This window comes from Megalopta genalis, unplaced genomic scaffold (assembly GCF_051020955.1).
Source record: "Megalopta genalis isolate 19385.01 unplaced genomic scaffold, iyMegGena1_principal scaffold0369, whole genome shotgun sequence".
NCBI classification, from domain to species: Eukaryota; Metazoa; Arthropoda; class Insecta; order Hymenoptera; family Halictidae; genus Megalopta; species Megalopta genalis.
In genome coordinates, this window is record NW_027476438.1 from 18,200 (window position 1) to 33,635 (window position 15,436).

Genomic DNA, 15,436 nt, shown 5'->3' on the forward strand with positions numbered 1-15,436 from the left:
GAATATCGTATTTTTAAAAAAATCTAATGATAGGATTTTTCAGAAAATTGAAAAAACCGTAAAATGTCAAGAGTAAAGTGCCCTTATTTTAAACAATGTATCGTTCTAAATGCTTAATCCCTATGTAAAAAAGTTATTTTAGCAGGAATATGTTATTGAAAAAAATTAGAAAAATTTATTTTAGCCGTAAATCGAAAATAATGGGGACACCGGAGCTGTTCGAAGCGCCGAGCGCGCCGCGTACGCCCGAATATTTTCAAAGTCCCAACGTACCGATCAAGAGTAAAGTACCATTTTCCTACATTAGATTTCGTTCTAAATGCTTAATCCCTATGTAAAAACGTTAGTTAAGCAAGAATATCGTATTTTTAAAAAAATCTAATGATAGGATTTTCCAGAAAATTGAAAAAACCGAAAAATGTCAAGAGTAAAGTGCCATTTTCTGACATTAGATTTCGTTCTAAATGCTTAATCCCTATGTAGAAACGTTAGTTAAGCAAGAATATCGTATTTTTAAAAAAATCTAATGATAGGATTTTTCAGAAAATTGAAAAAACCGTAAAATGTCAAGAGTAAAGTGCCCTTATTTTAAACAATGTATCGTTCTAAATGCTTAATCCCTATGTAAAAAAGTTATTTAAGCAGGAATATGTTATTGAAAAAAATTAGAAAAATTTATTTTAGCCGTAAATCGAAAATAATGGATCGAGCGAATCGGTCGATTGCGCCGAGACGCGCTATGATGCAACAGACGAGCGATTGGAACGCCCGAATATTTTCAAAGTCCCAACGTACCGATCAAGAGTAAAGTACCATTTTCCTACATTAGATTTCGTTCTAAATGCTTAATCCCTATGTAAAAACGTTAGTTAAGCAAGAATATTGGGTCGGTGTTGCGGGAACTTCCCGCAACACGCGGCAGAGAGAGGTTCGCTTTGGACCTTGGCGAGTGCGATGCGGGAGAGGAGTCCGACCACTCGGTCTCCTCTCACCGCTCTTCGCAGAGCGCCCCTGGCTCCTCAATAGGGAGGAAGCGGGGAAGGCCGCCAACTACTGGGCAGTACGTTGGCCTCTATGAGGCCAAACGTAAGTTGACGGAGGCCAACAAGGGCCTCATCGCGGCGATCTTCGACCCGGTGGCCCCGGGGCCGCAGCCCGGGAGATCGGTCGACCCACTTCCGGACGAGGTGGAGGTCGCCGCGAATCTTCGCAGTCGTCCGACGCGGGACGTGGCGGCGTCAATAATGGAGAGCCTGGCCGAAGTGGCCAGGATCTCCAGCGCAACAAGGGAGTTGCGGCCGGCCACGGTGCGGGTCCTGCAGGCGGCGGCCCTGAACAGCCGGGCGGGCGTTGCGGAGCTGGCCATGAGGTCAGCTTCCGACGCCACCCGGCTGTTGGAAGCAGAGAACGCTCTCCTCAGAGAGCAGATGGCGGAGTTGCGGACCGAGGTGGCCCGACTCCGTCAGGCGGTGGAGGCGAAGCCGGCAGCAGCCGAGATGCCTCCGCCGCCGGCTCCTGAGGGGGGCACGGGGCCGCTGGTTGGCGCCGGCGCCCGAGGGCCCCAACGCCCTGGGCGAGGGAAGCCCTTGCCGGCGTCCGCAGCGGCGCCGGCAAACTTGCTGCATCAGATCGGCTCCCTGATCGATGCCAAGCTGGCATCGTTCAGGAGGGAGCTGATCCCGCGGATGCAGGATCCGCGGTCGGTGCCGCCCGTGCCGCCCGCCCCCAGCCCGTCGATAGGCAAGAAAGGGGGGAGAAAGGGTGGCAGTGGAGGAGGGGCTGCGTCCGCTAAGGCGGCGCAGATGCAGCCCCCACAGCAGAGGGCTGCCTCTGCTGTTGTGCCGCCCTCCACCACACCTCCTACTGAGCTGTGGTCGAGGGTAGTTGGCCGAAGGGCCAAAAAGTCGGCTGCCGCAGCTAAACCTGCGGCGGCTGCCAAGGCCTCTTCGGCCGGGAGGGCGGCGAAACGGGTGGCACCGGCTGCCCCGAAGAGGGCTCCCCTGCCGCCGCGTCCGCCCCGCACGGCTGCCGTTACGATAACGGTACCGGCCGGCGGGGCGATGACGTACGCCGAGGCGATGGCCACTGCCAGGTCGAAGGTTGACCTGGCAGAGATTGGCATCGCCTCGTTAAAGCCCAGGAGAGCGGTGACGGGGGGAATCATTTTGGAGGTCCCCGGGGCTGATGGGGCAGCTAAGGCCACTGCCCTAGCTGCGAAGATGGCGGACGCGCTGGCGGGAACCGGCGTGAAGGTCGCGCGCCCAATTAAGAAGGCCGATCTAAGGGTGCGCGGCCTGGTCGACTCGACCACGCCGGAGGAGGTTGCCGTGGCCGTCGCCCATGTAGGAGGGTGCGACCGGGGGGATGTTAAGACCGGCGAAATCCGGTCTTCCCCCTCCGGTTTGGGCACCCTCTGGGTCCAGTGCCCTGCTGCGGCCGCGCGTAAAGTTGCGGTCGCGGGCAAGCTCACGGTCGGCTGGACCCGGGCGACGGTGGAGGCCCTCAGCGCCCGGCCCCTGCAGTGCTATCGCTGCCTTGGCCTAGGCCATACAACTCAGCGATGCACTGCGGCCGAGGATCGTTCCGACTGCTGCTTTGGGTGCGGCAGTCGGGACCACAAGGTTGCCGGCTGTACGGCGAAGCCCAACTGCCCGCTCTGTGCGGGAGCGGGCAAGCCGGCCGGCCACCGCCTCGGTAGCCGGGCGTGCCCCGCCAGCGCGAAACGCGGCAGGGGCAGTAGGGGGAGGAAATCCGCGGTGGCCAAGGCGACGGCCACCGTGGCTACTAAGCCAAAGGTGGCACCCAAAGGTGCCACCGTCGCGCCCGCGGGGGCGGATGGGGCCAAAGAGGCCCCAGACGCCACCGCTCCCGCGGCGGCGATGGAGGTGGAGGCCTGCCCGTAATGGGGCCCAAGGGCCCTATAATACAGGCCAACCTGAACCGCTCGGCCAGGGCACAGGACCTCCTGGTGCAATTCCTGGCCGAGCGGGGTGCCGGGTTGGCCGTAGCGGCGGAGCCGTACAGGATTCCCGATCATCCACATTGGATGGGGGACCTGAGCGGCTCCGCCGTCATAATATGGGTAGGCCGGCCGGGGTCCCCGGCGTGCTCCGTTATCGAGCGCGGCCGGGGATACCTGGCCGTTGACTGGGGCGGCACCGCGGTTGTGGCGATCTATGCACCTCCAAGGTGGTCCCTCGAGGAGTTTGTGCAGTATCTGGACGGGGTGGGGAGATGCGTCTCCCGCTGCCAGCCCCGTCCGGTGCTGGTTCTGGGGGACTTCAACGCCAAGTCGCCGGCTTGGGGTTCCCCCAGGACGAACCCGAGGGGCCGGGAGGTGCTTGACTGGGCGGCGGGACTCGAGCTCCGTCTTTTAAACACGGGCTCGGTCCATACGTGCGTGCGGCATAATGGGGGGTCCATCGTTGACCTTTCATGGGCAACGCCCCCCGCCGCGCGCCGTATTACGGGGTGGAGGGTGGCGGAGGAGGTCGAGACACTGTCTGACCACAGGTACATTGTTCTCGGCCTCTCCGCCGCCCCATCGACGCCCCGACGTCGCCCCGCTGATGAGGGATCGCCTCAGCCGCGGTGGGCGCTAAAGCGCCTCGACCAGGACGCCCTGATGGCGGCAGCCCACGTCGTGGCCTGGCCAGCAACACCGGCCGGGCCAGTCGACGGGACAAGGGAGGCCCAATGGTTCCGGGGCGCAATGACGTCCATTTGCGACGTCGCCATGCCCCGGGCCAGGGTTTTCCCGAGGAAGGCGGTGTACTGGTGGTCGCGCGCGATAGCGGATTTGCGCACAGAGTGCGTTCGCGCGCGACGCCAGTACGCCCGCGCCCGTCGACGACGGCGTTCCGACGTGGAGCTGGCTATCCAGCTGTATGGGCGATACAGGGAGAAGGTGGTCGCCCTGCAGCTGGCCATCAGGCAAGCAAAGAGCCAGGCCTGGCGCGACCTCCTCGGCACTATCAACCGAGATCCATGGGGGCGCCCATATAAAATGGCGATGGGACGATTACGTCCCTGGGCGCCCCCTCTGACGGAGAGCCTGGATCCGGGGATGCTCGGACGGGTCGTGGACGCGCTATTCCCCGTCAGCGGGGAGGCGTCCCGGCCCGTCCCTCAGCTAGAGGGACACGAGTGGTCCCCGGATCTGGAGGTCGCGCCGGAGGAAATGGCCGGGGTAGTCAAATGGCTCCGGGGCAAGAATACTGCCCCGGGGCCGGACGGTATCCCCGGCCGGGTCTGGCTGCTTGCCATGGGCGTCCTGGGCGAGAGGCTTAGAGGCCTCTACTCCGGGCTCCTGAGGTCCGGGGTGTTCCCGGACCTCTGGAGGAGAAGTCGGATGGTCCTCTTAAGGAAGGATGGGAGGCCTGCGGATTCTCCCTCCGCGTACCGGCCCATTTGCCTCCTGGACGAGGTGGGCAAGATCTTTGAAAAGATCATTGCTGCCCGCCTCGCCAGGCACCTGTCCCGCGTTGGCCCCGATCTGGCGGACTGCCAGTTCGGCTTCCGGGAGGGGCGATCGACGGTCGATGCAATCGACCGTCTAAAGTCCCTCTCGGACAATGCCGTGGCACGGGGCGGGGTGTGCTTGGCGGTGTCGATAGACATCGTCAATGCGTTTAACACCCTGCCCTGGTCCGCCATTAGGGAGGCCCTGGTTGAACACCAGGTGCCTCCCTATCTGAGGCGGGTAATCGGGGCCTACCTGCGGGGCAGGTGGGTGGAATACCCGGGCCGGTACGGGACGATACGGAGGGAAGTGGACTGCGGGGTCCCACAGGGGTCCGTGTTAGGACCACTCCTGTGGGACCTGGGATATAACGCAGTCCTGAAGGCCTCCCTACCCGACGGTGCCACCCTCATCTGCTATGCAGATGACACATTGGTGGTCGCCGTCGGGGACACCTTCGAGAGGACCATCCGACGAGCGGAAGTTGCGGTGGCAGCCGTCGTCGCGAGGATCCACGGTCTGGGGCTGAAGGTGGCCCCGGAGAAGGCCGAGGCCGTCTGGTTTGGACGGCCTTGGTCTCGGCCACGGGCCAGATCGTGGATCTGGGTTGGAGGAGCCTGCGTCGAGGTGAAGTCCGAGATCAAGTATCTCGGACTGATCCTCGACAGCCACTGGAGGTTCGGAGCACATTTCGGCCGCCTCGTCCCCCGAGTTGAGAGGGCGGCGGCCGCGTTAGGCCGCCTGTTGCCCAATATCGGGGGACCGGGCGATATGGTGCGCCGCCTATACCTAGGCGTGGTGCGGTCTATGGTATTATACGGCGCCCCGATTTGGGCGCCGTCCGTGAGGGCAAGCCGGCGCAGCACATTGTTGTTGCGCCGGCTTCAGAGGCAAATGGCCCTTCGCCTCATACGGGGGTACCGCACCACGTCTACCGTGGCGGCGCTTGCTCTGGCGGGAGAAATTCCCTTCGAGTTGCAGGCGGCGATGCGCGCCTATGTCTATAGGCGCATATGCATCGCTGGCCGGGCTCGGGGGAACCCGCCGGAGCAAGAGGCGGTCGAGGGCTTCGAGCTCCAGGCCCGGGGACTAGCGCTCGCCAGGTGGCATGCGGAGCTTTGTTCCCATGCCGCCGAGCGCGTCCCCGGGGCTCTCCTGCCGTACTTCACCACGTGGCGGGAGAGGCGGTTTGGCAGGCTCTCCTACCGTGCGACGCAGGTATTCACCGGGCATGGCTGCTTCGGTGTCTACCTGTGTCGCATCGGTCGGGAAGCGACGACGGTGTGCCACCACTGTGGCGCGGAGGAGGACTCGGCGCAGCATACACTGGAGGTGTGCCCCGCCTTTTCAGTGCTGCGCCGAGTCCTAACTAGGGAAGTTGGTGGCGACCTCGCTCTCTCCAGCTTAGTTGGGGCCATGCTGGAGAGCCCGACAAAATGGGCGGCAGCCATAGCCTTCTGCGAACAGGTAATGTTGCAGAAGGAGGCTGCCGAGCGGGGTCGCCGTGAGCGGGGGGTGCGGCGTGTGCGCCCACGCCTAGAGCCCCCCCCGAGTAGCTGATACTAGGCGGGCGGCGGGTGTACCGGACCATGCCGGTTTAATTGCCCGCCGCCCGCCAACCGAGGATGCCCTAGTTTAAAGTGGGGACGACAAAACCGTCGCCCCCGACGGCCGCTGGTGCGGCCGTCGTGAAGAGGCGGTGTGGGGTGCGGTCCCCCGCACCGCCGAATCAAGATGATTCATGGGGGGGAGGATTAATCTCCCCCCGGGACGCAGCCGGCCACCGCTCCATCCTGGTGGCCGGCCAGGCGAGGGGGAGCTGCGGTCGTGTTCTTGAAGAGTTCCCGTGGCTCCCCCGTTAATCGCCAGCGCCCTAGGCCGCCGTGGGGGTTTTAGCGGGTCGAACCCCGCACTACCCCCCCTCCACCCTTCGGGCGGAGCGGGGGTGTCTGACCTGCAGATTTCCCCCACGTTAAAAAAAAAAAAAAAAAAAAAAAAAAAGTTAAGCAAGAATATCGTATTTTTAAAAAAATCTAATGATAGGATTTTCCAGAAAATTGAAAAAACCGAAAAATGTCAAGAGTAAAGTGCCATTTTCTGACATTAGATTTCGTTCTAAATGCTTAATCCCTATGTAGAAACGTTAGTTAAGCAAGAATATCGTATTTTTAAAAAAATCTAATGATAGGATTTTTCAGAAAATTGAAAAAACCGTAAAATGTCAAGAGTAAAGTGCCCTTATTTTAAACAATGTATCGTTCTAAATGCTTAATCCCTATGTAAAAAAGTTATTTTAGCAGGAATATGTTATTGAAAAAAATTAGAAAAATTTATTTTAGCCGTAAATCGAAAATAATGGATCGAGCGAATCGGTCGATTGCGCCGAGACGCGCTATGATGCAACAGACGAGCGATTGGAACGCCCGAATATTTTCAAAGTCCCAACGTACCGATCAAGAGTAAAGTACCATTTTCCTACATTAGATTTCGTTCTAAATGCTTAATCCCTATGTAAAAACGTTAGTTAAGCAAGAATATCGTATTTTTAAAAAAATCTAATGATAGGATTTCCCAGAAAATTGAAAAAACCGAAAAATGTCAAGAGTAAAGTGCCATTTTCTGACATTAGATTTCGTTCTAAATGCTTAATCCCTATGTAGAAACGTTAGTTAAGCAAGAATATCGTATTTTTAAAAAAATCTAATGATAGGATTTTTCAGAAAATTGAAAAAACCGTAAAATGTCAAGAGTAAAGTGCCCTTATTTTAAACAATGTATCGTTCTAAATGCTTAATCCCTATGTAAAAAAGTTATTTTAGCAGGAATATGTTATTGAAAAAAATTAGAAAAATTTATTTTAGCCGTAAATCGAAAATAATGGATCGAGCGAATCGGTCGATTGCGCCGAGACGCGCTATGATGCAACAGACGAGCGATTGGAACGCCCGAATATTTTCAAAGTCCCAACGTACCGATCAAGAGTAAAGTACCATTTTCCTACATTAAATTTCGTTCTAAATGCTTAATCCCTATGTAAAAACGTTAGTTAAGCAAGAATATCGTATTTTTAAAAAAATCTAATGATAGGATTTCCCAGAAAATTGAAAAAACCGAAAAATGTCAAGAGTAAAGTGCCATTTTCTGACATTAGATTTCGTTCTAAATGCTTAATCCCTATGTAGAAACGTTAGTTAAGCAAGAATATCGTATTTTTAAAAAAATCTAATGATAGGATTTTTCAGAAAATTGAAAAAACCGTAAAATGTCAAGAGTAAAGTGCCCTTATTTTAAACAATGTATCGTTCTAAATGCTTAATCCCTATGTAAAAAAGTTATTTAAGCAGGAATATGTTATTGAAAAAAATTAGAAAAATTTATTTTAGCCGTAAATCGAAAATAATGGATCGAGCGAATCGGTCGATTGCGCCGAGACGCGCTATGATGCAACAGACGAGCGATTGGAACCCCCGAATATTTTCAAAGTCCCAACGTACCGATCAAGAGTAAAGTACCATTTTCCTACATTAGATTTCGTTCTAAATGCTTAATCCCTATGTAAAAACGTTAGTTAAGCAAGAATATCGTATTTTTAAAAAAATCTAATGATAGGATTTTCCAGAAAATTGAAAAAACCGAAAAATGTCAAGAGTAAAGTGCCATTTTCTGACATTAGATTTCGTTCTAAATGCTTAATCCCTATGTAGAAACGTTAGTTAAGCAAGAATATCGTATTTTTAAAAAAATCTAATGATAGGATTTTTCAGAAAATTGAAAAAACCGTAAAATGTCAAGAGTAAAGTGCCCTTATTTTAAACAATGTATCGTTCTAAATGCTTAATCCCTATGTAAAAAAGTTATTTTAGCAGGAATATGTTATTGAAAAAAATTAGAAAAATTTATTTTAGCCGTAAATCGAAAATAATGGGGACACCGGAGCTGTTCGAAGCGCCGAGCGCGCCGCGTACGCCCGAATATTTTCAAAGTCCCAACGTACCGATCAAGAGTAAAGTACCATTTTCCTACATTAGATTTCGTTCTAAATGCTTAATCCCTATGTAAAAACGTTAGTTAAGCAAGAATATCGTATTTTTAAAAAAATCTAATGATAGGATTTTCCAGAAAATTGAAAAAACCGAAAAATGTCAAGAGTAAAGTGCCATTTTCTGACATTAGATTTCGTTCTAAATGCTTAATCCCTATGTAGAAACGTTAGTTAAGCAAGAATATCGTATTTTTAAAAAAATCTAATGATAGGATTTTTCAGAAAATTGAAAAAACCGTAAAATGTCAAGAGTAAAGTGCCCTTACTTTAAACAATGTATCGTTCTAAATGCTTAATCCCTATGTAAAAAAGTTATTTAAGCAGGAATATGTTATTGAAAAAAATTAGAAAAATTTATTTTAGCCGTAAATCGAAAATAATGGATCGAGCGAATCGGTCGATTGCGCCGAGACGCGCTATGATGCAACAGACGAGCGATTGGAACGCCCGAATATTTTCAAAGTCCCAACGTACCGATCAAGAGTAAAGTACCATTTTCCTACATTAGATTTCGTTCTAAATGCTTAATCCCTATGTAAAAACGTTAGTTAAGCAAGAATATCGTATTTTTAAAAAAATCTAATGATAGGATTTTCCAGAAAATTGAAAAAACCGAAAAATGTCAAGAGTAAAGTGCCATTTTCTGACATTAGATTTCGTTCTAAATGCTTAATCCCTATGTAGAAACGTTAGTTAAGCAAGAATATCGTATTTTTAAAAAAATCTAATGATAGGATTTTTCAGAAAATTGAAAAAACCGTAAAATGTCAAGAGTAAAGTGCCCTTATTTTAAACAATGTATCGTTCTAAATGCTTAATCCCTATGTAAAAAAGTTATTTAAGCAGGAATATGTTATTGAAAAAAATTAGAAAAATTTATTTTAGCCGTAAATCGAAAATAATGGATCGAGCGAATCGGTCGATTGCGCCGAGACGCGCTATGATGCAACAGACGAGCGATTGGAACGCCCGAATATTTTCAAAGTCCCAACGTACCGATCAAGAGTAAAGTACCATTTTCCTACATTAGATTTCGTTCTAAATGCTTAATCCCTATGTAAAAACGTTAGTTAAGCAAGAATATCGTATTTTTAAAAAAATCTAATGATAGGATTTTCCAGAAAATTGAAAAAACCGAAAAATGTCAAGAGTAAAGTGCCATTTTCTGACATTAGATTTCGTTCTAAATGCTTAATCCCTATGTAGAAACGTTAGTTAAGCAAGAATATCGTATTTTTAAAAAAATCTAATGATAGGATTTTTCAGAAAATTGAAAAAACCGTAAAATGTCAAGAGTAAAGTGCCCTTATTTTAAACAATGTATCGTTCTAAATGCTTAATCCCTATGTAAAAAAGTTATTTTAGCAGGAATATGTCATTGAAAAAAATTAGAAAAATTTATTTTAGCCGTAAATCGAAAATAATGGGGACACCGGAGCTGTTCGAAGCGCCGAGCGCGCCGCGTACGCCCGAATATTTTCAAAGTCCCAACGTACCGATCAAGAGTAAAGTACCATTTTCCTACATTAGATTTCGTTCTAAATGCTTAATCCCTATGTAAAAACGTTAGTTAAGCAAGAATATCGTATTTTTAAAAAAATCTAATGATAGGATTTTCCAGAAAATTGAAAAAACCGAAAAATGTCAAGAGTAAAGTGCCATTTTCTGACATTAGATTTCGTTCTAAATGCTTAATCCCTATGTAGAAACGTTAGTTAAGCAAGAATATCGTATTTTTAAAAAAATCTAATGATAGGATTTTTCAGAAAATTGAAAAAACCGTAAAATGTCAAGAGTAAAGTGCCCTTATTTTAAACAATGTATCGTTCTAAATGCTTAATCCCTATGTAAAAAAGTTATTTAAGCAGGAATATGTTATTGAAAAAAATTAGAAAAATTTATTTTAGCCGTAAATCGAAAATAATGGATCGAGCGAATCGGTCGATTGCGCCGAGACGCGCTATGATGCAACAGACGAGCGATTGGAACGCCCGAATATTTTCAAAGTCCCAACGTACCGATCAAGAGTAAAGTACCATTTTCCTACATTAGATTTCGTTCTAAATGCTTAATCCCTATGTAAAAACGTTAGTTAAGCAAGAATATCGTATTTTTAAAAAAATCTAATGATAGGATTTTCCAGAAAATTGAAAAAACCGAAAAATGTCAAGAGTAAAGTGCCATTTTCTGACATTAGATTTCGTTCTAAATGCTTAATCCCTATGTAGAAACGTTAGTTAAGCAAGAATATCGTATTTTTAAAAAAATCTAATGATAGGATTTTTCAGAAAATTGAAAAAACCGTAAAATGTCAAGAGTAAAGTGCCCTTATTTTAAACAATGTATCGTTCTAAATGCTTAATCCCTATGTAAAAAAGTTATTTTAGCAGGAATATGTTATTGAAAAAAATTAGAAAAATTTATTTTAGCCGTAAATCGAAAATAATGGGGACACCGGAGCTGTTCGAAGCGCCGAGCGCGCCACGTACGCCCGAATATTTTCAAAGTCCCAACGTACCGATCAAGAGTAAAGTACCATTTTCCTACATTAGATTTCGTTCTAAATGCTTAATCCCTATGTAAAAACGTTAGTTAAGCAAGAATATCGTATTTTTAAAAAAATCTAATGATAGGATTTTCCAGAAAATTGAAAAAACCGAAAAATGTCAAGAGTAAAGTGCCATTTTCTGACATTAGATTTCGTTCTAAATGCTTAATCCCTATGTAGAAACGTTAGTTAAACAAGAATATCGTATTTTTAAAAAAATCTAATGATAGGATTTTTCAGAAAATTGAAAAAACCGTAAAATGTCAAGAGTAAAGTGCCCTTATTTTAAACAATGTATCGTTCTAAATGCTTAATCCCTATGTAAAAAAGTTATTTTAGCAGGAATATGTTATTGATAAAAATTAGAAAAATTTATTTTAGCCGTAAATCGAAAATAATGGGGACACCGGAGCTGTTCGAAGCGCCGAGCGCGCCGCGTACGCCCGAATATTTTCAAAGTCCCAACGTACCGATCAAGAGTAAAGTACCATTTTCCTACATTAGATTTCGTTCTAAATGCTTAATCCCTATGTAAAAACGTTAGTTAAGCAAGAATATCGTATTTTTAAAAAAATCTAATGATAGGATTTTCCAGAAAATTGAAAAAACCGAAAAATGTCAAGAGTAAAGTGCCATTTTCTGACATTAGATTTCGTTCTAAATGCTTAATCCCTATGTAGAAACGTTAGTTAAGCAAGAATATCGTATTTTTAAAAAAATCTAATGATAGGATTTTTCAGAAAATTGAAAAAACCGTAAAATGTCAAGAGTAAAGTGCACTTATTTTAAACAATGTATCGTTCTAAATGCTTAATCCCTATGTAAAAAAGTTATTTTAGCAGGAATATGTTATTGAAAAAAATTAGAAAAATTTATTTTAGCCGTAAATCGAAAATAATGGGGACACCGGAGCTGTTCGAAGCGCCGAGCGCGCCGCGTACGCCCGAATATTTTCAAAGTCCCAACGTACCGATCAAGAGTAAAGTACCATTTTCCTACATTAGATTTCGTTCTAAATGCTTAATCCCTATGTAAAAACGTTAGTTAAGCAAGAATATCGTATTTTTAAAAAAATCTAATGATAGGATTTTCCAGAAAATTGAAAAAACCGAAAAATGTCAAGAGTAAAGTGCCATTTTCTGACATTAGATTTCGTTCTAAATGCTTAATCCCTATGTAGAAACGTTAGTTAAGCAAGAATATCGTATTTTTAAAAAAATCTAATGATAGGATTTTTCAGAAAATTGAAAAAACCGTAAAATGTCAAGAGTAAAGTGCCCTTATTTTAAACAATGTATCGTTCTAAATGCTTAATCCCTATGTAAAAAAGTTATTTTAGCAGGAATATGTTATTGAAAAAAATTAGAAAAATTTATTTTAGCCGTAAATCGAAAATAATGGATCGAGCGAATCGGTCGATTGCGCCGAGACGCGCTATGATGCAACAGACGAGCGATTGGAACGCCCGAATATTTTCAAAGTCCCAACGTACCGATCAAGAGTAAAGTACCATTTTCCTACATTAGATTTCGTTCTAAATGCTTAATCCCTATGTAAAAACGTTAGTTAAGCAAGAATATCGTATTTTTAAAAAAATCTAATGATAGGATTTTCCAGAAAATTGAAAAAACCGAAAAATGTCAAGAGTAAAGTGCCATTTTCTGACATTAGATTTCGTTCTAAATGCTTAATCCCTATGTAGAAACGTTAGTTAAGCAAGAATATCGTATTTTTAAAAAAATCTAATGATAGGATTTTTCAGAAAATTGAAAAAACCGTAAAATGTCAAGAGTAAAGTGCCCTTATTTTAAACAATGTATCGTTCTAAATGCTTAATCCCTATGTAAAAAAGTTATTTTAGCAGGAATATGTTATTGAAAAAAATTAGAAAAATTTATTTTAGCCGTAAATCGAAAATAATGGGGACACCGGAGCTGTTCGAAGCGCCGAGCGCGCCGCGTACGCCCGAATATTTTCAAAGTCCCAACGTACCGATCAAGAGTAAAGTACCATTTTCCTACATTAGATTTCGTTCTAAATGCTTAATCCCTATGTAAAAACGTTAGTTAAGCAAGAATATCGTATTTTTAAAAAAATCTAATGATAGGATTTCCCAGAAAATTGAAAAAACCGAAAAATGTCAAGAGTAAAGTGCCATTTTCTGACATTAGATTTCGTTCTAAATGCTTAATCCCTATGTAGAAACGTTAGTTAAGCAAGAATATCGTATTTTTAAAAAAATCTAATGATAGGATTTTCCAGAAAATTGAAAAAACCGAAAAATGTCAAGAGTAAAGTGCCATTTTCTGACATTAGATTTCGTTCTAAATGCTTAATCCCTATGTAGAAACGTTAGTTAAGCAAGAATATCGTATTTTTAAAAAAATCTAATGATAGGATTTTTCAGAAAATTGAAAAAACCGTAAAATGTCAAGAGTAAAGTGCCCTTATTTTAAACAATGTATCGTTCTAAATGCTTAATCCCTATGTAAAAAAGTTATTTTAGCAGGAATATGTTATTGAAAAAAATTAGAAAAATTTATTTTAGCCGTAAATCGAAAATAATGGGGACACCGGAGCTGTTCGAAGCGCCGAGCGCGCCGCGTACGCCCGAATATTTTCAAAGTCCCAACGTACCGATCAAGAGTAAAGTACCATTTTCCTACATTAGATTTCGTTCTAAATGCTTAATCCCTATGTAAAAACGTTAGTTAAGCAAGAATATCGTATTTTTAAAAAAATCTAATGATAGGATTTTCCAGAAAATTGAAAAAACCGAAAAATGTCAAGAGTAAAGTGCCATTTTCTGACATTAGATTTCGTTCTAAATGCTTAATCCCTATGTAGAAACGTTAGTTAAGCAAGAATATCGTATTTTTAAAAAAATCTAATGATAGGATTTTTCAGAAAATTGAAAAAACCGTAAAATGTCAAGAGTAAAGTGCCCTTATTTTAAACAATGTATCGTTCTAAATGCTTAATCCCTATGTAAAAAAGTTATTTAAGCAGGAATATGTTATTGAAAAAAATTAGAAAAATTTATTTTAGCCGTAAATCGAAAATAATGGATCGAGCGAATCGGTCGATTGCGCCGAGACGCGCTATGATGCAACAGACGAGCGATTGGAACGCCCGAATATTTTCAAAGTCCCAACGTACCGATCAAGAGTAAAGTACCATTTTCCTACATTAGATTTCGTTCTAAATGCTTAATCCCTATGTAAAAACGTTAGTTAAGCAAGAATATCGTATTTTTAAAAAAATCTAATGATAGGATTTTCCAGAAAATTGAAAAAACCGAAAAATGTCAAGAGTAAAGTGCCATTTTCTGACATTAGATTTCGTTCTAAATGCTTAATCCCTATGTAGAAACGTTAGTTAAGCAAGAATATCGTATTTTTAAAAAAATCTAATGATAGGATTTTTCAGAAAATTGAAAAAACCGTAAAATGTCAAGAGTAAAGTGCCCTTATTTTAAACAATGTATCGTTCTAAATGCTTAATCCCTATGTAAAAAAGTTATTTTAGCAGGAATATGTTATTGAAAAAAATTAGAAAAATTTATTTTAGCCGTAAATCGAAAATAATGGATCGAGCGAATCGGTCGATTGCGCCGAGACGCGCTATGATGCAACAGACGAGCGATTGGAACGCCCGAATATTTTCAAAGTCCCAACGTACCGATCAAGAGTAAAGTACCATTTTCCTACATTAGATTTCGTTCTAAATGCTTAATCCCTATGTAAAAACGTTAGTTAAGCAAGAATATCGTATTTTTAAAAAAATCTAATGATAGGATTTCCCAGAAAATTGAAAAAACCGAAAAATGTCAAGAGTAAAGTGCCATTTTCTGACATTAGATTTCGTTCTAAATGCTTAATCCCTATGTAGAAACGTTAGTTAAGCAAGAATATCGTATTTTTAAAAAAATCTAATGATAGGATTTTTCAGAAAATTGAAAAAACCGTAAAATGTCAAGAGTAAAGTGCCCTTATTTTAAACAATGTATCGTTCTAAATGCTTAATCCCTATGTAAAAAAGTTATTTAAGCAGGAATATGTTATTGAAAAAAATTAGAAAAATTTATTTTAGCCGTAAATCGAAAATAATGGATCGAGCGAATCGGTCGATTGCGCCGAGACGCGCTATGATGCAACAGACGAGCGATTGGAACCCCCGAATATTTTCAAAGTCCCAACGTACCGATCAAGAGTAAAGTACCATTTTCCTACATTAGATTTCGTTCTAAATGCTTAATCCCTATGTAGAAACGTTAGTTAAGCAAGAATATCGTATTTTTAAAAAAATCTAATGATAGGATTTTTCAGAAAATTGAAAAAACCGTAAAATGTCAAGAGTAAAGTGCCCTTATTTTACACAATGT